This window comes from Oncorhynchus mykiss, chromosome 6 (assembly GCF_057628025.1).
Source record: "Oncorhynchus mykiss isolate SJ-2025 chromosome 6, ASM5762802v1, whole genome shotgun sequence".
In the NCBI taxonomy this organism is placed as follows: Eukaryota; Metazoa; Chordata; class Actinopteri; order Salmoniformes; family Salmonidae; genus Oncorhynchus; species Oncorhynchus mykiss.
Genome location: NC_143027.1, coordinates 13986670 through 14010681, shown reverse-complemented (window position 1 = coordinate 14010681; position 24012 = coordinate 13986670). Strand labels below are relative to the sequence as shown.

Sequence of the window (24012 nt, the reverse complement as noted above, 5' to 3'; positions counted from 1 at the left end):
ATATGGCCTTTGTTATCATCAGAGTGTATGGGCTGTAGTCAGGATGATCTCCTCCCTATTCTAAACAGTACAATTAAAACAGGGGCCAGAGATGTTTAAGCATGCAGGAATCCTGGTGCTTGAACAAAGGGCCACTTTGCCCGTCGCTGCTATCAGGGTGGAGTGTAATGGTAGAAGTCAAAATAGGGCGATTCATTTACTCTCGTTGAGCTAAGTGCATTCTTGGCTCACAGAGGGGGTGCCATGCTCTGCAAAAGCCAGAGAGCCCATTTGTGATGGCAAATGTCACCGCCTCGCATCTCTCAGCTATAGCCTACAACTCCACCACTCCTGTTTGGGTCACTGTGTTTACATCTCTCACTTTCTCTCTCTCTCTCTGTCTCTCTCTGTCCATCCCTCTTTTCAGCCTCAGCTCCACTACTCTTCCACAACACAGGCTCTCTGTTTACCTCCCTCTCATCCCTCTCATTGTCTTCCGTTCATCTATCTCTCTTTCTCTCTTTCTCTTTCTCTCTCTCTCTCTCTCTCTCTCTCTCTCTCTCTCTCTCTCTCTCTCTCTCTCTCTCTCTCTTCGTCCCTCTCTCATTCTCTTCCATCCCTCTCTCCCTCTTCAATTCCTCCTTCTCTCTTTGTCCCTCTCTCTAGATGTACGGTATGTGTTGTGTTATGACAAAGAGATGGATAGCTAATTAATAAGTGTGATAGGAGCAAACATGCATGTCTGCACCTGAATACTGAGGATGTTTCAGTCCAACAGTGTCTGTTTGCACTGCAAGCGGAGCAGCCCGAGGTTTGTGTGTCGCCACTCTATCACAAAGCCAAACAGTGTACATTCGCTCTGGGCCGACACAATGTTCTATAAGGTGTGTGTGTGTGAAGCTGCCAACATAATGAATAGGCGGCTTAGCTCATGCATGCTAATGTTATGTTGTAAGCAATTTTGTTGACAACTGCTAATACTTCTTTCATATTATCATCAAAAGCAGCTAATACAACAGCCATTACTCCACGGCTCCCCATGCAAGACATGATGGATTGTGACCTTAGTATGGGTTAGCCTAGTTTTGAAAGTTAAACAACCAGCAATAAATCACGGAATTATTACAGTGCGCTTTAATTGGTTAAGGACTGTTTATTTCCTAAAGAGGTACAACAAATTGGGGTTCGTCACTTTTTAATTTGCAAAGTACATTTTTTATTACGAATGGCAGTTGAATATTACCTCTCCTTTGTCATGCAAAATACGCAACACACTGGCAATCTATTAATTGGACAAAAATGCGGTGCCAGCGCAAATCCCTCTCTTCCTCAGTGCAGGGGAGCGACTGGGTCTATTAGGAAAAGAGGGAACGGAGGAACAGAGGAGAGTGAAACAGCCCTCTTCTTTCTGATGGAAATACAACCAGGGTTGGGGAGTAACAGATTACAAAAAAAAAAATGCAATTGTAATCCGTTACATTACCAGCAAAATAATTTTGTAATCAGATTGCAGAGACCACTGTGACGACTCCAACATCTGATGCATTTGATAGATAGCGAGAAAAGAGTAGGAATAGGTTTTTGTTGGCTACAGAGCAAACCATGTCTTCCAATGGTGCAACTACTGTGGGCATCAAAGATTATACGACCAACTTGTATAAAGGCTTGGAGGTAAAGACGACAGCAGTGGTGTAGCCTACGGGCGATACAGTCATAACTTATTATTGATATCTACATAGCACAATGATGTGAATCACACCACTGCTCTCTAAATGATTTGCTCCTTATGGATTGCGGTTGTTGTGGATGTCTGTTCAGAAATGTATAGGTATATTTTACCACAATAATGGTTAAATTGAAGAAGTGTAGGCTAAATTGTCTATCAATCCTTGTTCATGCGACCTGTGGACAGTCAGTGAAGAATGTGCTCTTGCAACAGATGCAAAATGCGGCTCACAGCCTATGGAATAAAAGAGGGAGTTCCTCCCTTGTAAATACATTTTTTTTTAAAGATTGGCCTTTTGTGAACTAACTCTCACATTTGACTTTTCCCCCCCACTAGCACTGACATTGCTGATAGCTACTTTATTGAGGGAAAATGTACTTGCTATGACTGAGATATGTGGTTGTCCCACCTAGCTATCTTAAGACGTTAAGACGAATCCAATAACATGTAAATGTAAATGTGGTTTTGGGCTCCATAAATACAGTCAAAAACAAGTTTAATTTAAGAAGAGTAGGGCTTTTGTTGCTCAATCTAATTCATGCTGATTCCAGAAAAGGTCCAAAGGACTTAATAGACATGTGATTTTACTCGCACACTTTTGATAGACTTCAATAAATTATCGAGATATCCAAGTGTCACCCATAGAGCTCCTATTAAATTAATGAAGTATTCTTGTTCCTAATTCTAAGGTGTCACCAACAAAAACATCAACAATAGGCCTATAGCAAACGCATCATACAGAGTTCATTTTCACGTCATGCAACTAGTCACGTCATGAGGCAGCGCTCTAAGAACGCCATTCCATGAGAGCAGAACTTCTTTTTCAACCGTGTTTGGACGCAATCAGCCCAACCATTCCTCCATGACAAGAACATAAACAACAGAGGAAGCTCATACATGTTGGGTTGTGTTCAGGTAAATCAATTAGACTAATATGTACTGAACAAAATTATAAAAACAATTTCAACAATTTTATTACATTACAGTTCATTTAAGGAAATCAGGCGCTAATTTATTAATTTCACATGACTGGGCAGGGGTGCAGCCATGGGTGGGTCTGGGAGGGCATAGGCCCACCCACTTAGGAGCAAGGCCCACCCACTGGGGAGCCAGGCCCAGCCAATCAGAATGAGTTTTCCCCACAAAAGGGCTTTATTACAGACAGAAATACTTCTCAGTTTCATCAGCTGTCCGGGTGGCTGGTCACAGACGATCCCACAGGTGAAGAAGCCGGGTGTGGAGGTCCTGGGCTGGCATGGTTACATCTGGTCTGCAGTTGAGTGGCTGGTTCGATGTAATGCCAAATTCTCTAAAACGCCGTTGGAGGCGGCTCATGGTAGCGAAATTAACATTCAATTATCTGGTAACAGCTCTGGTGGGCATTCCTGCAGTCACCATGCCAATTGCAAGCTCCCTCAAAACGTGAGACATCTGTGGCTTTGTGTGGTGAGACAAAACTGCACATTTTAGAGTGCCCTTTATTGTCCCCAGCATAAGGTGCACTCGTGTAATGATCATGCTGTTTAATCAGTTTCTTGATTTGCCACACCTGTCAGGTGGATAGATTATCTTGGCAAAGGAGAAATGCTCACTAACAGGGATGTAAACAAATTTGTGAATGAAGTATGATAGAAATAAGCTTTTTGTGCATATGGAACATTTCAGGGATCTTATTTCAGCTCATGAAACATGGGAACAACACTTTACATGTTGCGTTTATATTTTGGTTCAGTGTATATTTCCATATTTCTAAGTGAAAATCCTAGAAAATCCTTGGGATATCCAGGGATATTTAGTGAATTGGAATAACTGGAAATCTGACAGACTGGTTTTAATGTAAATACATAGCCTACTCATTTTATTATCTGTATTGAATTAGAAAGCAATGGGTTAGAAGCCTACTTAACCCATATTGCAAAAGGCAACATTCATTTAAGGCCATCTATGTAAACTTTAAAATTGATGTCTTCCAATTGTAACATACATTTTTGTCTTCTTCTAATGCCTCTCAATTTAACTGAAAGTAAGCTAATTACGTTTCTGATTACATTTTTGGTTAGGTAACTAATATCTGTAAAAGTAACCTCGTCCCTCTCTCCTCCCTCTCTTCTCCTTCTCTTCCCCCTCTCTCCTCCCTCTCTTCTCCCTCTCTTCCCCCTCTCTCCTCCCTCTCTTCTCCCTCTCTTCCCCCTCTCTCCTCCCTCTCTTCTCCCTCTCTTCCCCCTCTCTCCTCCCTCTCTTCTCCCTCTCTTCCCCCTCTCTCCTCCCTCTCTTCTCCCTCTCTTCCCCCTCTCTTCCCCTCTCTTCTCCCTCTCTTCTCCCTCTCCTTCCCCTATCTCTCTTCCCCGCTCTTCTCCCTCTCCTTCCCCACTCTCTCTTCCCCGCTCTTCCCCGCTCTTTTCCCTCTCTTCTCCCTCTCGTCTCCCTCTCTTTCCTTCTATTCCCCCTCTCTCCTCTCCCTCTCTTCCCCCTCTCTTCTCCCTCTCTTCTCCCTCTCTTCTCTCTCTCTCTTCCCTCTCTTCCCCCTCTCTCCTACCTCTCCCCCTCTCTTCTCCCTCTCTTCTCTCTCTCTCTTCCCTCTCTTCCCCCTCTCTTCCCCTCTCTTCCCCCTCTCTCCCCTCCCTCTCTTCCCCCTCGCTCCTACCTCTCCCCCTCTCTTCTCTCTCTCTTCTCCCTCTCTTCCCCCTCTCTCCTCATTCTCTTCCCCCTCCCTCTTCGCCCTTTCTTCCCACTCTCTTCCCACTCTCTTCCCCCTCTCTCCAACCTCTCCCCCTCTTTTCTCCCTCTCTTCTCTCTCTCCTCCCTCTCCCCCTCTCTCCCCCCTCTCTCCCCTCCCTCTCTTCCCCCTCTCTTCCCCCTCTCTCCTACCTCACCCCCTCTCTTCTCCCTCTCTTCTCTCTCTCTATTCCCTCTCTTCCTTCTCTTCCCCCTCTCTTCCCCCTCTCTTCCCCTCTCTTCCCTCCCTCTCTTCCCCCTCGCTCCTACCTCTCCCCCTCTCTTCTCCCTCTCTTCTCTCTCTCTTCTCCCTCTCTTCCCCCTCTCTCCTCATTCTCTTCCCCCTCTCTCCTCATTCTCTTCCCCCTCTCTCCCCTCTCTCTTCGCTCTTTCTTCCCACTCTCTTCCCCCTCTCTCCAACCTCTCCCCCTCTTTTCTCCCTCTCTTCTCTCTCTCCTCCCTCTCCCCCTCTCTCCCCCCTCTCTCCCCTCCCTCTCTTCCCCCTCTCTTCCCCCTCTCTTCCCACTCTCTCCTACCTCACCCCCTCTCTTCTCCCTCTCTTCTCTCTCTCTTCCCTCTCTTCCTTCTCTTCCCCCTCTCTTCCCCTCTCTTCCCCCTCTCTCCCCTCTCTCTCTTCCCCCTCGCTCCTACCTCTCCCCCTCTCTTCTCCCTCTCTTCTCTCTCTCTTCTCCCTCTCTTCCCCCTCTCTCCTCATTCTCTTCCCCCTCTCTCCTCATTCTCTTCCCCCTCTCTCCCCTCTCTCTTCGCCCTTTCTTCCCACTCTCTTCCCCCTCTCTCCAACCTCTCCCCCTCTCTTCTCTCTCTCCTCCCTCTCCCCCTCTCCTCCCCCTCTCTCCCCTCTCTTTTCGCCCTTTCTTCCCACTCTCTTCCCCCTCTCTCCAACCTCTCCCCCTCTTTTCTCCCTCTCTTCTCTCTCTCCTCCCTCTCCCCCCTCTCTCCTACAGTTAATTAAGACAGTGTAAATATGAAGGACACATGTGGTAATTATATGTGGCCCCCCTGTAGGTTTTTTACAGCTGCTTATTTTCATGGAGACACTGGTGATTCATTTAATTGTTTGGAATCCCAATATCAACCTACTTTAACATGTATTGCCAGTACAGTGTTGAACCAACCAGCCTATGCATTACACTTTGCATAGTCTTAGGGACTACTACATTCAATGTAATTGTGCGTGTCTGGTTCTGTGCAGTAGAAACTTGATGTATGTGAAGTGAGGTCTTAACATCAGTGACCGTATTATGTAGTTAGTGCCCATGGCCGGTTGGACTAAAAGGACTCCAGTTTGATTTGTCAGTACATGAAGCTTGAGTTTTCTGGTTGGTCAGTGCACTTGGAGATGGAGTGTTTTGATTGGTGTTGTCAGCTTCCCGATGTCGTCACTTTCCCCTATGTCCTGGTGTGGCAGTATGACGACACATTGCCAGCTGCTGGTGACAGGTTGCCACCCTGAGATGTCACTATCCTGTCCTGTGTGTCTAACCCCCCCCCCCCCCCCATCCTCTTACGCCCGTCACTCACCCATTTCTCTCCGACGCCTCCTAGACCAATCAGCCGCCGTCTCCTGGGACATTATGTCACACATTTAAGGATGCATGACAAAGTGCTCCTTGATTTCCCAGTGGCCGCTATCTGTCGCCTGCTCTCTCTGAAATACACACGCTCACACACACACACACACACACACACACGCATGCACGTATGTACACAGGCATGCATACGCACGCACGCACACACACACACACACACACGCATGCACGTACATACACATGCATGCACACGCACACACACACAAATATACACACACTCGCACATACCCTTTCCATGTGACATAGGACATATGTCAGAGGACGACACGTCAGCAGTGTGTCTGGCAGTGCATCCTGGGAGTTTGCAGTGCTTTCTCTCGTTTACATTAGCAATAAATTGCCATGGTTGAATAGCAACTCTTCACTAACACAGATGTTGAGAGAGTACATATTTCACCTATTGATTTTCGAGGTGGTTAAGTATTATTGGCAATGTAGGAAATATATGTATTTTTTAGAGGTACTTTGTTTACGATCATCAAAGAAAAGATAAGTTTCTCTCTCTCCAAAACAGTTTTATCTCACCTTCAGTGGAGTATGATGTCTGTTCCAATAGATATTCACAGTTTGTAAAGGTGCAGTGTTTTTCATTTAAAAGCAGGCCACCACATCAACAGGACACTAGTAGCTGTCTCTCACCAGCAACTTCCAGGTCTAGTCCATTTTGGTCTGCCTCTCTACCTCCTTAGGGACTAGGTCATGATCCTAGACCTCCATGACAGTGAGAACGCACCTTCTGGTAAAGATCAAATCCTCTTTGATGTTGACATGTTCAAACAATAAGAAAAAGAGTTTGACCTTCCTGCGTTGTGTCCCTGTGAGAGTGAAAGAACTGTTCTATGAGAGAGAATGAACTCCACTGTGAGTAAATCAACTACACTAGGAGAGAGAATCAATTCCACTGAGAGAGAATCAATTCCACTATGAGAGAGAATCAATTCCACTGAGAGAGAATCAACTCCACTATGAGAGAGAATCAATTCCATTATGATAGAGAATCAACTGCACTATGAGAGTGAATCAACCATTTTGACATATTTTCAACTGCACAATGAGAGAGAATCAACTGCAGTATGAGAGTGAATCAACCACTTTGAGACATAATCAACTGCACCATGAGAGAGAATCAACTCCAATATGAAATGATCAACCACACTATGAGAGAGAATCAGCTGCACTATGAGAGAGTATCATAGTGCAGAAGAATCAACTCCACTATGAGTGAATCAACTGCACAATGAGAGAGAATCAACCACTTCGAGAAAGAAATTAGTCAAATGGAACTTTACCGATGTGATGTCAGAATGTCTCCCCTCTGAGAGCCATACAAAATAGAGATTGTGTTCCAGAAAAAAAGGCTATTTTGGCCTCTGTACCCAAAGCATTGTGGGTATGTATTCACATGTGTGTAGAGAAGACTGAGTGCGTTCCTTCTCACTCGCAGTCGGCTTTTATGCCGGATGAAAGCAGAACTTCAGCTGGAGAGAGCTTCCAGCCCTGTTGCAAGGGGTGGAAGGGTTCACTGGGTTCACTGAAGAAAGTGGCTAAAGTAATGCTGCAACGCCATCTGTGTCATTACGGCCTTTCTCTAAAAAATGCCTTGTTTATAATAGGCGACTGAGACAACAATTGCGGTGGAGTAGCTTTGAAGTGCGAACGTGTCGCTCTTGAGAGACTGGAGGGGATACAATGCGCCTAACATGTGACAGAGAAGTGCTGCATAATAAAACGAATAGCGAAACACATTAACGGGGGGGGGGGGGGATCTGATAGGGTTTGCAGTTATTAAAACAATCATGAAGAGTAGGAAGACAAAGTCCCACCTCCTAGAACACAGCTGTCAATCAAAGCATTTCAGTGGTTCCAAACAGGAGCCAATCGGCTTGTGCTCCAGCGGCAGTTACATTTAACATGCTTCTGTGGAAAGTGGGGAACGGAAATTGTTTGTGACACAAATCCACTACTAATTCAACAACCAACACAGCTCTGGGCTTAAGAGGTAATACATTCATTGACCATACTCTCTCATCTTTTTTAAATGACTGTTTTGGTAAAGAAGTAATCCCTGTGATAGAAAACAAAATTGATGGATTAGCATTTTCTTTGTGAATACCAGGCCTGACGTCCTCTGTGTAACTACCATGTGTGGCTTTGTGCAGGTGCTGATTCTCAGTCTAAAGGGTGAAGTGAGATGCTGTCTGCAGGATGTCTCGTTGTGTGACTGTGTGTGTGTGTGTGTGTGTCTGTGTGTGTGTGTGTGTGTGTGTGTGTGTGTCTCTTTCTCTACCTTTTTACTTAGCATCCTGTAGATTATCCTATTCCATTGAGATATACTCTGAAACTATACTGCCAACAGGAAACAGAGTCAGTCATTGAATGGTTTTCATCTGTGTCACAATCTTTGTGCTTACCCGTCTGTACTCAAATCCTGCCTCTGGTGCCTCTCTCCTTTGCCTCTCTCCATTGTAGGCATACACAGTGCACTTTGAAAGACTTTTTCCACATTTTGTTGCGTTACAACCTTTTTATAAAATTAATTGAATTGTTTTTTTCATCAATCTACACACAATACCCCATAATGACAAAGCAAAAACAGTAAAAAAAAAAAAAACTGAAATATCACATTTACGTTAGTATTCAGACCCTTTATTTAGTACTTTGTTGGAGCACCTTTGGCAGCGAAAACAGCCTCAAGTCTTCTTGGGTATGATGCTACAAGCTTGGCACACCTGTACTTAGGGAGTTTCTCCCATTCTTCTCTGCAGATGCACTTAAGCTCTGTCAGATTGGATGGGGAGCTTCGCTGCACGGCAATTTTCAGGTCTCTCCAGAGATGTTTGATCAGGTTCAAGTCCGGACTCTGGCTGAGCCACTCAAGGACATTCAGAGACTTGTACCAAAGCCACTCCTGCATTGTCTTGGCTGTGTACTTAGGGTCATTGTCCTGTTGGAAGGTGAACCTTCACCCCAGTCTGAGGTCCTGAGCTCTCTGGAGCAGGTTTTCATCAAGGATCTCTCTGTACTGTGCTCTGTTCATCTTTCCCTCGATCCTGTCTAGTCTCCCAGTCCCTGCCGTTGAAAATCATCCCCACAGCATGATGCTGCCACCACCGTGCTTCACCATAGGGATGGTGCCAGGTTTCCTCCAGACGTGACGCTTGGCCAAAGAGATCAATCTTGGTTTCATCAGACCAGATAATCTTGTTTCTCATCGTCTGATAGTCCTTAGGTGCCTTTTGGCAAACTCCAAGCGGGCTGTCATGTGCCATTTACTGAGGAGTGGCTTTCGTCTGGCCACTCTACCATAAAGGCCTGTGCTGCAGAGATGGTTGTCCTTCTGGAAGGTTCTCCCATCTCCACAAAGGAACTCTGTAGCTCCGTGAGAGTGACCATCAGATTCTTGGTCACCTTCCTGACCAAGGCCCTTCTCCCCCGATTACTCAGTTTGGCCGGGTGGCCAGCTCTAGGAAGAACTTCTTCCATTTAGGAATGTTGGAGGCCGCTGTGTTCTTCAATGCTGCAGAACTTTTTTGTTACCCTTCCCCAGACTTGCCTCGACACAATGCTGTCTCGGAGCTCTACGGACAATTCCTTCGACCTCATGGCTTGATTTTGATCTGACATGCACTGTTAACTTTGGGACCTTATACAGACAGGTGTGTGCCTTTCCAAATAATGTCCAATTAATTTAATTTACCAACGGTGGACTGTTGTAGAAACATCTCAAGGATGATCAATGGAAACAGGTGTCAAGCCCTGACCTTAGAGAGCCATTGTATTTATCTATTTGGTTAGGTCAGGGTGTGATGTGGGGTGTGCATTCTATTTTTTGTTTTCTAGGTTTCTTTATTTCTATGTTTTGGCCAGGTATGGTTCTCAATCAGGGACAGCTGTCTATCGTCGTCTCTGATTGGGAATCCTACTTAGGTAGCCCTTTTCCCTCCTTTCAGGGTGGGTAGTTAACTTTGTTTGTGGCACTTAGCCCTCGGGAAGCTTCACGGTTGTTTATCTTGTTTCTTGTTTTGTTGGCGTCATTCCATAATAAAGGAAAATGTACGCTCACCACTCTGCACTTTGGTCCACTTCTTTTGACGGCCGTGACAACAGGACACACCTGAGCTCAATATCGAGTCTCATCGCAAAGGGTAGCCACCGTGCTTCTACACCTGCATTGCTTGCTGTTTGGGGTTTTAGGCTGGGTTTCTGTACAGCACTTTGAGATATCAGCTGATGTACGAAGGGCTATATAAATAAATTTGATTTGAAATTTGATTTGAATACTTACAGAAATATTTTTTATTTTTATTTATATATATGCTCAAATTTATAAAAACCTGTTTTCACTTTGTCATTATGCGGTATTGTGTGTAGATTGATTAGGAAAACATTTTATTTGATATATTTTAGAATAAGGCTTTAACGTAACAAAATGTGGAAAATATTTTCAAGGGGTTTGAATACTTTCCGAATGCACTGTACACTCTTTAAAAAAAGGTGCTATCTAGAACCTAACAGGGTTCTTCGGCTGTCCCCGTAGGAGAAGGCTTTGAATAACCCTCTTTGGTTCTAGGTAAAAACCCTTCTGGTTCCAAGTAGAACTTGTTTGACTCTTACGTAGAAACCCTTCCACAGAGTTTTACCTGGAACCAAAACGTGTTTTCCTATGGGGATAGGTGGAGAATCCTTTTGGAACCCTTTTTTTCTAAGAGTATAGGGTTATCCATTCTATTTCCATAGTCAACAACTTAGTTCAAAGTTACCCACCAAAGCTATCATTTAGGATCAAACACATGCAAGCATAGTTTTACTACGTCTTTATGGTTCGATTAGTGGTGTCTATGGCATCGGTGCTGACAGAGTATAGAGGTGATTAACGTTCCCCGTCTAGACAACAAATCAGTCTAAACCGTTACCTTGATCAGCAGTCTGGTCAATAAGCGAGGATTCTTCCATGTGGGTTTAAAGGGACAATCTGCAGTTTAAACAGTTACAAAGGAAATTGACGTACCAACTGCTGATTGCCTATTACCAACACATTGTTTCTGCCCACAGTCTCTGTACTCAGTCAGGGACAGGCCAATAACTCTGTCCTGGGTGTGTTCAGTTAGCAGACTTAGTGATGGATCTGTCGTCTATCAATTAGGCAGAAAGGTAAAGAGATGTAATGCACCATGAGGCAATGCGTTGAGGGCTTCAGACTCCTTCCCCAGCCATTTCTCTTTCTCTCCTTCCCTTTTTCTCTCTTCTGCCTCGTTTCGCCTCGTTCCCCTCGTTTTCCCACGTTCCCCTCATTTCGCCTCGTTCCCCTCGTTGTTCCATGGCACTCAGTTCATTTCCCTGGTGGGTGTCAGGTTCAGCTCAAGTGTGCTGCACACAAAGGCAGAGAGAAGGAATCTGTGACCATTGACTGTTTATCTTAGCGAGTGTGACGCTGGAAAGTGAACACACCGGCAGCCACGTTCCGCCCTGTCTCAGGCATGACGGGCGGCTCTGAGTGACATGGGCTGGGCCTTCAAATGGGAGGGGGAGGGAGGGAAGCCTGCCAGGTCAACAGGGATTGGTTAACTCCTCTGGTAACTGTTCATGTAACTCAATTTGTGCTTTTGTCTTTCCTCTTTGATTACATCCAATCAGAAGACATGCTTCCAGTTCATGACTCGGTTAATCTTTTTGTGTGGTACCTGCATCCCAGACCTGTTCTTCTTTTTGTGGATCAGACAAACACTCACACATAAGCATGCATGCGGACACACACACACACACACATTCACTGGCAGGGACACATGCACACACACACACACACACACACACACACACACACACACACACACACACACACACACACACACACACACACACACACACATAGATCATCACTCTCATAAGAATGCATTCTATGGCCTGCTCTAGTGCACTCATTTGCATCCCGACACATGTAGTTGATGTGTATGTTGCTTACGTCCTCGCCTAGTGACACAGGCCACATTAGGAATGCTTTTGTCATGGGTTGGCTTGGCAACTGATATGAGTGCTGGTGGCTAGCATAAGATTGACCCTTAATGAATAGAATAAAGAATGTTGTAATTGTAACGTTCAACCTAATCTCTGAGGGGATCATTATTAGTCTACTTTCAGCTTCAGCACCAGCTGTTTTTTCAAAACATCGCTGCAATAATAACTATATAATTACTGCAATTAGTATGGAGGTAATTATATTGCATGGTCATTGGCACAATTGAACACAATGTTCTCCAGATGTGTGATCAAGTAAAGATGAGCTGATATGCTGGTATGTTTGAGATCATTCCGCTGGGGAATATCTTCTCTTGAGGTCCACCCTCCATCCTTTCAGAAAGTTGGCTTACTTCTGAGGAAGTTATTTCCTAATAGGATCTGATTGTCCATAATCATGGAAACACGCAGTTTTACCCTCCAGATGTACAGCACAGTGTATGGTGACCTTCAAACACCCATTTCCCCATCTTTTACCCATCATCAGATTGAATCACAGAGGGAGGCTCCTCTCGTCCACCAAGGTCTCACTCCTAGTTAAAGGAGAACGAAAATAATAACGTAGGAAAGAGGGCAAACATATTCACAAGCAGTCATGCACAACCTGACAACAGTACAGTGTGTGTCCAAGGCCTGACAAGTGGGTGTGTGCTGCTGTACTACATACTGCCTACATACTGTCTGAGGTAAGGGTTAAGGTTAAGGTAAGGGTAAAGATAAGGGTTACGGTAAGGGTAGAGGTAAGGGTAGAGGTAAGGGTAGAGGTAAGGGTAGATGTAAGGGTAGAGGTAAGGGTAGAGGTAAGGGTAGAGGTAAGGGTAGAGGTAAGGGTAGAGGTAAGGGTAAAGGTAAGGGTAGAGGTAAGGGTAGATGTAAGGGTAAAGGTAAGGGTAGATGTAAGGGTAAAGGTAAGGGTAAAGGTAAGGGTAGATGTAAGGGTAAAGGTAAGGGTAGATGTAAGGGTAGAGGTAAGGGTAGAGGTAAGGGTAGAGGTAAGGGTAGATGTAAGGGTAGAGGTAAGGGTAAAGGTAAGGGTAGAGGTAAGGGTAGATGTAAGGGTAAAGGTAAGGGTAGATGTAAGGGTAAAGGTAAGGGTAGAGGTAAGGGTAGAGGTAAGGGTAGAGGTAAGGGTAGAGGTAAGTGTAGAGGTAAGGGTAGATGTAAGGGTAAAGGTAAGGGTAGAGGTAAGGGTAGATGTAAGGGTTAAGGTAAGGGTAGAGGTAAGGGTAGAGGTAAGGGTAGATGTAAGGGTAGATGTAAGGGTAAAGGTAAGGGTAGAGGTAAGGGTAGAGGTAAGGGTAGAGTTAAGGGTAGATGTAAGGGTAGAGGTAAGGGTAGATGTAAGGGTAAAGGTAAGGGTAGATGTAAGGGTAGAGGTAAGGGTAGAGGTAAGGGTAAAGGTAAGGGTAAAGGTAAGGGTAGAGGTAAGGGTAGAGGTAAGGGTAGATGTAAGGGTAGAGGTAGGGGTAGAGGTAAGGGTAAAGGTAAGGGTAGATGTAAGGGTAAAGGTAAAGGTAGATGTAAGGGTAAAGGTAAGGGTAGAGGTAAGGGTAGAGGTAAGGGTAGAGGTAAGGGTAGAGGTAAGGGTAAAGGTAAGGGTAGAGGTAAGGGTAGATGTAAGGGTTAAGGTAAGGGTAGAGGTAAGGGTAGAGGTAAGGGTAGAGGTAAGGGTAGATGTAAGGCTAGATGTAAGGGTAAAGGTAAGGGTAGAGGTAAGGGTAGAGGTAAGGGTAGAGTTAAGGGTAGATGTAAGGGTAGAGGTAAGGGTAGATGTAAGGGTAAAGGTAAGGGTAGAGGTAAGGGTAGAGGTAAGGGTAGAGTTAAGGGTAGATGTAAGGGTAAAGGTAAGGGTAGATGTAAGGGTAGAGGTAAGGGTAAAGGTAAGGGTAGAGGTAAGGGTAGAGGTAAGGGTAGAGTTAAGGGTAGATGTAAGGGTAGAGGTAAGGGTAGATGTAAGGGTAAAGGTAAGGGTAGAGGTAAGGGTAGAGGTAAGGGTAGAGTTAAGGGTAGATGTAAGGGTAAAGGTAAGGGTAGATGTAAGGGTAGAGGTAAGGGTAAAGGTAAGGGTAGAGGTAAGGGTAGAGGTAAGGGTAGAGGTAAGGGTAAAGGTAAGGGTAAAGGTAAGGGTAGAGGTAAGGGTAGAGGTAAGGGTAGAGGTAAGGGTAAAGGTAAGGGTAGAGGTAAGGGTAGATGTAAGGGTAAAGGTAAGGGTAGATGTAAGGGTAGAGGTAATGGTAGATGTAACGGTAGAGGTAAGGGTAGATGTAAGGGTAAAGGTAAGGGTAGAGGTAAGGGTAGATGTAAGGGTAAAGATAAGGGTAGATGTAAGGGTAGAGGTAAGGGTAGAGGTAAGGGTAGAGGTAAGGGTAAAGGTAAGGGTAGATGTAAGGGTTAGGGTAGAGGTAAGGGTAGATGTAAGGGTAAAGGTAAGGGTAGAGGTAAGGGTTAGGGTAGAGGTAAGGGTAGATGTAAGGGTAAAGGTAAGGGTAGAGGTAAGGGTAGATGTAAGGGTAAAGTTAATGGTAGATGTAAGGGTTAGGGTAGAGGTAAGGGTAGATGTAAGGGTAAAGGTAAGGGTAGAGGTAAGGGTTAGGGTAGATGTAAGGGTAAAGGTAAGGGTAGATGTAAGGGTAAGGGTAGAGGTAAGGGTAGATGTAAGGGTAAAGGTAAGGGTAGATGTAAGGGTTAGGGTAGAGGTAAGGGTAGATGTAAGGGTAAAGGTAAGGGTAGAGGTAAGGGTAGAGGTAAGGGTAAAGGTAAGGGTAGATGTAAGGGTAAAGGTAAGGGTAGATGTAAGGGTTAAGGTAAGGGTAGAGGTAAGGGTAGATGTAAGGGTAGATGTAAGGGTAAAGGTAAGGTTAGAGGTAAGGGTAAAGGTAAGGGTAGAGGTAAGGGTAGACGTAAGGGTTAAGGTAAGGGTAGAGGTAAGGGTAGATGTAAGGGTAAAGGTAAGGGTAGATGTAAGGGTAGATGTAAGGGTAGAGGTAAGGTTAGAGGTAAGGGTAGAGGTAAGGGTAGAGGTAAGGGTTAAGGTAAGGGTAGAGGTAAGGGTAGAGGTAAGGGTAGATGTAAGGGTAAAGGTAAGGTTAGAGGTAAGGGTAGAGGTAAGGGTAGAGTAGGGGTAAAGGTAAGGCTAGGTGTAAGGGTAGAGGTAAGGGTAAAGGTAAGGGTAGAGGTAAGGGTAGAGGTAAGGTTAGAGGTAAGGATAGATGTAAGGGTAGAGGTAAGGGTAGAGGTAAGGGTAGATGTACGGGTAGATGTAAGGGTTAAGGTAAGGTTAGAGGTAAGGGTAGAGGTAAGGGTAGAGGTAAGGGTAGAGGTAAGGTTAGAGGTAAGGGTAGAGGTAAGGGTAGAGTAGGGGTAAAGGTAAGGCTAGGTGTAAGGGTAGAGGTAAGGGTAGAGGTAAGTGTTAAGGTAAGGGTAAAGGTAAGGGTAGATGTAAGGTTAGAGGTAAGGGTAGATGTAAGGTTAGAGGTAAGGTTTGAGGTAAGGATAGATGTAAGGGTAGAGGTAAGGGTAGATGTAAGGTTAGAGGTAAGGGTAGAGGTAAGGGTAAAGGTAAGGGTAGATGTAGGTAGATGTAAGGGTTAAGGTAAGGTTAGAGGTAAGGGTAGAGGTAAGGTTAGAGGTAAGGGTAGAGGTAAGGGTAGAGTAGGGGTAAAGGTAAGGCTAGGTGTAAGGGTAGAGGTAAGGGTAGAGGTAAGGGTTAAGGTAAGGGTAGAGGTAAGGGTAAAGGTAAGGGTAGAGGTAAGGGTAAAGGTAAGGGTAGATGTAAGGGTAGATATAAGGGTTAAGGTAAGGTTAGAGGTAAGGGTAGAGTAGGGGTAAAGGTAAGGCTAGGTGTAAGGGTAGAGGTAAGGGTAGAGGTAAGTGTTAAGGTAAGGGTAGAGGTAAGGGTTAAGGTAAGGGTAGATGTTAAGGTAAGGGTGGATGTAAGGGTAGAGGTAAGGGTTAAGGTAAAGGTAAGGGTAGAGGTAAGGGTAAAGGTAAGGGTAGATATAAGGGTTAAGGTAAGGGTAGATGTAAGGGTTAAGGTAAAGGTAAGGGTAGATATAAGGGTTAAGGTAAAGGTAAGGGTAGATGTAAGGGTAAAGGTTAAGGTAAGGGTAGATGTAAGGGTTAAGGTTAAGGTAAGGGTAGATGTAAGGGTTAAGGTTAAGGTAAGGGTAGATGTAAGGGTTAAGGTTAAGGTAAGGGTAGATGTAAGGGTAGATGTAAGGGTTAAGGTAAAGGTAAGGGTAGATATAAGGGTTAAGGTAAAGGTAAGGGTAGAGGTAAGGGTAAAGGTAAGGGTAGATATAAGGGTTAAGGTAAGGGTAGATGTAAGGGTTAAGGTAAAGGTAAGGGTAGATATAAGGGTTAAGGTAAGGGTAGATGTAAGGGTTAAGGTAAAGGTAAGGGTAGATATAAGGGTTAAGGTAAGGGTAGATGTAAGGGTTAAGGTAAAGGTAAGGGTAGATGTAAGGTTAAAGGTAAGGGTAGATATAAGGGTTAAGGTAAGGGTAGATGTAAGGGTTAAGGTAGGGGTAAAGTTAAGGATAGATGTAAGTGTAGAGGTAAGGGTTAAGGTTTGGGATAGGGTAAAACATGAATAAAGTCCTTAGCACTGGGATTGAACACGTGACCCTCAGAGTCAGATCTCATGGCTTACGCCCACCCGCCATCCATGCCACAATGCTAGAGCAAAACTCAAGTCTACTTGATGGTAATAGTGCTCACTGTTGCCTCTATGGTCCGGTTTTGAAGTAATCTCCTCATGTCATGCTTCCCTGGACAGACGGAGGAATTCTGTAGTGAATCTTGAGCGACCTAGTTGAGTGGAAACCCTTGGCAGCTCATTCAGGGCGGCAGGGTAGCCTAGTGGTTAGAGCATTGGACTAGTAACCGGAAGGTTGCGAGTTCAAACCCCCGAGCTGACATGGTACAAATCTGTCGTTCTGCCCCTGAACAGGCAGTTAACCCACTGTTCCCAGGCCGTCATTGAAAATAAGAATTTGTTCTTAACTGACTTGCCTGGTTAAATAAAGGTAAAAAAAAAATAAAATAAAATAAAATAAATTTGCCCAAATGGGGCCACCTGGGTGGTGCTGCAGTTCAGTGGGGCAGCCCTGGCTCTCTGGAACCCTGCTGACAGGCCCCAAATAAGGGGCGCCTTAGGCCAATTAATCAACACAGGCACACTGTCAAATCACAACACACTGACCTAATGAGAGAGAGAGAGAGAGACTTGTGAATTCTTTGTTGGAGTAAAAAATGAGGTAATGAGAGAAGAATTCAGTAGTCACTGATACCTGTCTGCTCTGATCTGTCTGCTCTGATCTCTGACTGCTCTGGTCCTGTCTGCTCTGGTCGCTGTCTGCTCTGGTCCCTGTCTGCTCTGATACCTGTCTGCTCTGGTCCCTTCCTGCTCTGATACCTTTATGCTCTGGTCCCTGTCTGCTCTGATACCTGTCTGCTCTGATACCTTTCTGCTCTGGTCCCTGTCTGCTCTGATACCTGTCTGCTCTGATGCCTGTCTGCTCTGATACCTGTCAGCTCTGGATCCTGTCTGCTCTGATCCCTGTCTGCTCTGATCCCTGACTGCTATAATCTCTGACTGCTCTGGTCCTGTCTGCTCTGGTCCCTGTCTGCTCTGATACCTGTCTGCTCTGGTCCCTTCCTGCTCAGATACCTGTCTGCTCTGGTCCCTATCTGCTCTGAAACCTGTCTGCTCTGATCCCTGACTGCTCTGATACGTGTCTGCTCTGGTCCCTGTCTGCTCTGATACCTTTCTGCTCTGGTCCCTGTCTGCTCTGATACCTGTCTGCTCTGATACCTTTCTGCTCTGGTCCCTGTCTGCTCTGATACCTGTCTGCTCTGATACTTGTCTGCTCTGATACCTGTCAGCTCTGGATCCTGTCTGCTCTGATACCTGTCTGCTCTATTACCTGTCTGTTCTGGTCACTGTCTACTCTGATACCTGTCAGCTCTGGATCCTGTCTGCTCTGATACCTGTCTGCTCTGATACCTGTCTGCTCTGGTCCCTGTCAGCTCTGGATCCTGTCTGCTCTGATACCTGTCTGCTCTGATACCTGTCTGCTCTGGTCCCTGTCTGCTCTGGAACCTGTCAGCTCTGGGCCCAGTCTGCTCTGATACCTGTCTGCTCTGATACCTGTCTGCTCTGGTCCCTTCCTGCTCTGATACCTGTCTGCTCTGGTCCATGTCTGCTCTGATACCTGTCTGCTCTGGTCCCTGTCTGCTCTGATACCTGTCAGCTCTGGTCCCTGTCTGTTCTGATACCTGTCTGCTCTGATACCTGTCTGCTCTGGTCCCTGTCTGCTCTGATACCTGTCTGCTCTGATACCTGTCAGCTCTGGATGCTGTCTGCTCTGATACCTGTCTGCTCTGATACCTGTCTGTTCTGATACCTGACTGCTCTGATACCTGTCTGTTCTGATACCTGACTGCTCAGATACCTGTCTGCTCTGATACCTGTCTGTTCTGATACCTGTCTGCTCTGATACCTTTCTGCTCTGGTCCCTGTCTGCTCTGATACCTGTCTGCTCTGATGCCTGTCTGCTCTGATACCTGTCAGCTCTGGATCCTGTCTGCTCTGATCCCTGTCTGCTCTGATCCCTGACTGCTATAATCTCTGACTGCTCTGGTCCTGTCTGCTCTGGTCCCTGTCTGCTCTGGTCCCTGTCTGCTCTGATACCTGTCTGCTCTGATACCTGTCTGCTCTGGTCCCTGTCTGCTCTGATACCTGTCTGCTCTGGTCCCTTCCTGCTCAGATACCTGTCTGCTCTGGTCCCTATCTGCTCTGAAACCTGTCTGCTCTGATCCCTGACTGCTCTGATACGTGTCTGCTCTGGTCCCTGTCTGCTCTGATACCTTTCTGCTCTGGTCCCTGTCTGCTCTGATACCTGTCTGCTCTGATACCTTTCTGCTCTGGTCCCTGTCTGCTCTGATACCTGTCTGCTCTGATACTTGTCTGCTCTGATACCTGTCAGCTCTGGATCCTGTCTGCTCTGATACCTGTCTGCTCTATTACCTGTCTGTTCTGGTCACTGTCTACTCTGATACCTGTCAGCTCTGGATCCTGTCTGCTCTGATACCTGTCTGCTCTGATACCTGTCTGCTCTGGTCCCTGTCAGCTCTGGATCCTGTCTGCTCTGATACCTGTCTGCTCTGATACCTGTCTGCTCTGGTCCCTGTCTGCTCTGGAACCTGTCAGCTCTGGGCCCAGTCTGCTCTGATACCTGTCTGCTCTGATACCTGTCTGCTCTGGTCCCTTCCTGCTCTGATACCTGTCTGCTCTGGTCCATGTCTGCTCTGATACCTGTCTGCTCTGGTCCCTGTCTGCTCTGATACCTGTCAGCTCTGGTCCCTGTCTGTTCTGATACCTGTCTGCTCTGATACCTGTCTGCTCTGGTCCCTGTCTGCTCTGATACCTGTCTGCTCTGATACCTGTCAGCTCTGGATGCTGTCTGCTCTGATACCTGTCTGCTCTGATACCTGTCTGTTCTGATACCTGACTGCTCTGATACCTGTCTGTTCTGATACCTGACTGCTCAGATACCTGTCTGCTCTGATACCTGTCTGTTCTGATACCTGACTGCTCTGATACCTGTCTGTTCTGATACCTGACTGCTCTGATACCTGTCTGCTCTGATATCTGTCAGCTCTGGATCCTGTCTGCTCTGTTTCCCTGTCTGCTCTGATACCTGTCAGCTCTGATACCTGTCTGCTCTGATACCTGTCTGTTCAGATACCTGACTGCTATGAGACCTGTCTGTTCTGATACCTGTCTGTTCTGATACGTGTCTTTTCTGATACGTGTCTGCTCTGGTCCCTGTCTGCTCTGATACCTGTCTGCTCTGATACGTGTCTTTTCTGATACCTGTCTGCTCTGGTCCCTGACTGCTCTGATACGTGTCTGCTCTGATCCCTGACTGTTCTGATACGTGTCTGCTCTGATCCCTGACTGCTCTGATACGTGTCTGCTCTGGCCCCTGTCTGCTCTGAAACCTGTCTGCTCTGATACCTGTCTGCTCTGGTCCCTTCCTGCTCTGATACCTGTCTGCTCTGATACCTGTCTGCTCTGATACCTGTCTGTTCTGATACCTGACTGCTCTGATGCCTGTCTGTTCTGATACCTGACTGCTCTGATACCTGTCTGCTCTGATACCTCTCTGCTCTGGCCCCTGTCTGCTCTGAAACCTGTCTGCTCTGATACCTGTCTGCTCTGGTCCCTTCCTGCTCTGATACCTGTCTGCTCTGATACCTGTCTGCTCTGATACCTGTCTGTTCTGATACCTGACTGCTCTGATGCCTGTCTGTTCTGATACCTGACTGCTCTGATACCTGTCTGCTCTGATACCTGTCTGCTCTGGCCCCTGTCTGCTCTGATACCTGTCTGCTCTGGCCCCTGTCTGCTCTGATACCTGTCTGCTCTGGTTCCCTGTCTGCTCTGATACCTGTCAGCTCTGGTCTCAGTCTGCTCTGATACCTGTCTGCTCTGATACCTGTCTGCTCTGATACCTGTCTGCTCTGGTCCATTCCTGCTCTGATACCTGTCTGCTCTGATACCTGTCTGCTCTGGTCCCTTCCTGCTCTGATACCTGTCTGCTCTGATACCTGTCTGCTCTGATACGTGTCTGCTCTGATACCTGTCTGTTCTGGTACCTGTCTGTTCTGATACCTGTCTGCTCTGATACCTGTCTGTTCTGATACCTGACTGCTCGGGTCCCTGTCTGCTCTGATACCTGTCTGCTCTGATACCTGTCTGCTCTGATACCTGTCTGTTCTGATACCTGTCTGCTCTGTTCCCTGTCTGCTCTGATACCTGTCAGCTCTGATACCTGTCTGCTCTGATACCTGTCTGTTCTGATACCTGTCTGTTCTGATACCTGTCTGCTCTGATACCTGTCAGCTCCGATACCTGTCTGCTCTGATACCTGTCTGCTCTGATACCTAACTGCTCTGATACCTGTCTGTTCAGATACCTGTCTGCTCTGATACCTGTCTGCTCTGGATCCTGTCTGCTCTGATACCTGTCTGCTCTGATACCTGACTGCTCTGATAACTGTCTGCTCTGATACCTGTCAGCTCTGGTCCCTGTCTGCTCTGGTCCCTGTCTGCTCTGATACCTGTCTGCTCTGATTCCTGTCTGCTCTGATATCTGACTGCTCTGATACCTGAATTATCATCCCAATACACAGCCATAGTCTGGCTCAATTACGAGGCAAATGCAATCAACAGAAAAAAACACTGAGGAAACCCGATTAACCCCATTGACCCCATCTATGTATTTTGTGCTATGATAAATAAATATGGGGTTTTGAATACAGCAGCCACTGTTGTCATGCTGCTCCAAAGTACATTTTTAGCTATTGGACATGTGTGGATGTAAAAGAGAACAATGTTGATGTACAATATACAGTGCCTTGCGAAAGTATTCGGCCCCCTTGAACTTTGCGACCTTTTGCCACATTTCAGGCTTCAAACATAAAGATATAAAACTGTATTTTTTTGTCAAGAATCGACAACAAGTGGGACACAATCTTGAAGTGGAACGACATTTATTGGATATTTCAAACTTTTTTAACAAATCAAAAACTGAAAAATTGGGCGTGCAAAATTATTCAGCCCCTTTACTTTCAGTGCAGCAAACTCTCTCCAGAAGTTCAGTGAGGATCTCTGAATGATCCAATGTTGACCTAAATGACTAATGATGATAAATACAATCCACCTGTGTGTAATCAATTCTCCGTATAAATGCACCTGCACTGTGATAGTCTCAGAGGTCCGTTAAAAGCGCAGAGAGCATCATGAAGAACAAGGAACACACCAGGCAGGTCCGAGATACTGTTGTGAAGAAGTTTAAAGCCGGATTTGGATACAAAAAGATTTCCCAAGCTTCAAACATCCCAAGGAGCACTGTGCAAGAGATAATATTGAAATGGAAGGAGTATCAGACCACTGCAAATCTACCAAGACCTGGCCGTCCCTCTAAACTTTCAGCTCATACAAGGAGAAGACTGATCAGAGATGCAGCCAAGAGGCCCATGATCACCCTGGATGAACTGCAGAGATCTACAGCTGAGGTGGGAGACCCTGTCCATAGGACAACAATCAGTCGTATCTTGCACAAATCTGGCCTTTATGGAAGAGTGGCAAGAAGAAAGCCATTTCTTAAAGATATCCATAAAAAGTGTCGTTTAAAGTTTGCCACAAGCCACCTGGGAGACACACCAAACATGTGGAAGAAGGTGCTCTGGTCAGATGAAACCAAAATTGAACTTTTTGGCAACAATGCAAATGCTTTTCTTCAGCAGGGACAGGGAAGATGGTTAAAATTGATGGGAAGATGGATGGAGCCAAATACAGGACCATTCTGGAAGAAAACCTGATGGAGTCTGCAAAAGACCTGAGACTGGGACGGAGATTTGTCTTCCAACAAGACAATGATCCAAAACATAAAGCAAAATCTACAATGGAATGGTTCAAAAATAAACATATCCAGGTGTTAGAATGGCCAAGTCAAAGTCCAGACCTGAATCCAATCGAGAATCTGTGGAAAGAACTGAAAACTGCTGTTCACAAATGCTCTCCATCCAACCTCACTGAGCTTGAGCTGTTTTGCAAGGAGGAATGGGAAAAAATGTCAGTCTCTCGATGTGCAAAACTGATAGAGACATACCCCAAGCGACTTACAGCTGTAATCGCAGCAAAAGGTGGCGCTACAAAGTATTAACTTAAGGGGGCTGAATAATTTTGCACGCCCAATTTTTCAGTTTTTGATTTGTTAAAAAAGTTTGAAATATCCAATGCATGTCGTTCCACTTCATGATTGTGTCCCACTTGTTGTTGATTCTTCACAAAAAAATACAATTTTATATCTTTATGTTTGAAGCCTGAAATGTGGCACAAGGTCACAAAGTTCAAGGGGGCCGAATACTTTCGCAAGGCACTGTATGTCTGACTAAACTTACTCTGGCCCGAGGTGGCATCTCATCTCTCTCAACCTGCCCGCATCCCAGTCAAATGAGCTTAAATCAGACGGGAAATCAGAGCCTTGGACTCCCTATGGCCATCCATCCACAGGCTGCTCCACTAATGAACCCCTATGACCATCCATCCACAGGCTGCTCCACTAATGAACACCTATGGCCATCCATCCACAGGCTGCTCCACTAATGAACCCCTATGACCATTCATCCACAGGCTGCTCCACTACTGAACACCTATGACCATCTATCCACAGACTGCTCCACTAATGAACCCCTATGGCCGTCCATCCACAGGCTGCTCCACTAATGAATCCCTTTGTCCATCTATCCACAGACTGCTCCACTAATGAACCCCTATGACAATCCATCCACAGGCTGCTCCACTAATGAACCCCTATGACCATTCATCCACAGGCTGCTCCACTAATGAACACCTATTGCCATCCATCCACATCATATCACAACCAAGCATGATCAGAAACCAAGGCAATAATCATTGATATGTACAGTAATAGCATTTTCAGATTGCTATTGCCCTGACATTTGGAATGCTCAATAGCAATATGCATTTTAATCATGCTTGGCACATCAGGATTACAACACTATGGTACAAGGGCAGACTGAGATCTTATATTAATCAAATCAAATCAAATTGTGTTTGTCAAATGCACCGAATACAACTTTACTGTGAAGTGCTTACTTACAAGCCCTTAACAACAATGCAGTTCAAGAAATAGAGTTAATAAAATATTAAACTAAATTTGCAGAATCTGACTTTTGTCGATAAACGTCAAATTTCTAAGGATAAGTTTAGTCATTCATTCAAAATGGTTAAGTTAAGGGTTAAGGTTTGAGATGGGGTTTAAGTCAAAACAAATCCACGGTTAAGTTTAGGCATCAATTTCGGACCCAACAAATCACTGGGTAGCTCGCGGCTGGGTTTCCCTTTGTAGTCCATAATAGTTCTCGAGCCCTGCCA

The 24012-nt window shown here is 45.7% G+C and overlaps 1 pseudogene; it reads left to right on the top strand.

The window, feature by feature from the left end:
• Window positions 1–1581: 1581 nt before the first annotated feature.
• Window positions 1582–19421, top strand: LOC149982771 (uncharacterized; annotated as a pseudogene).
• The last annotated feature ends 4591 nt before the right edge of the window (window positions 19422–24012 follow it).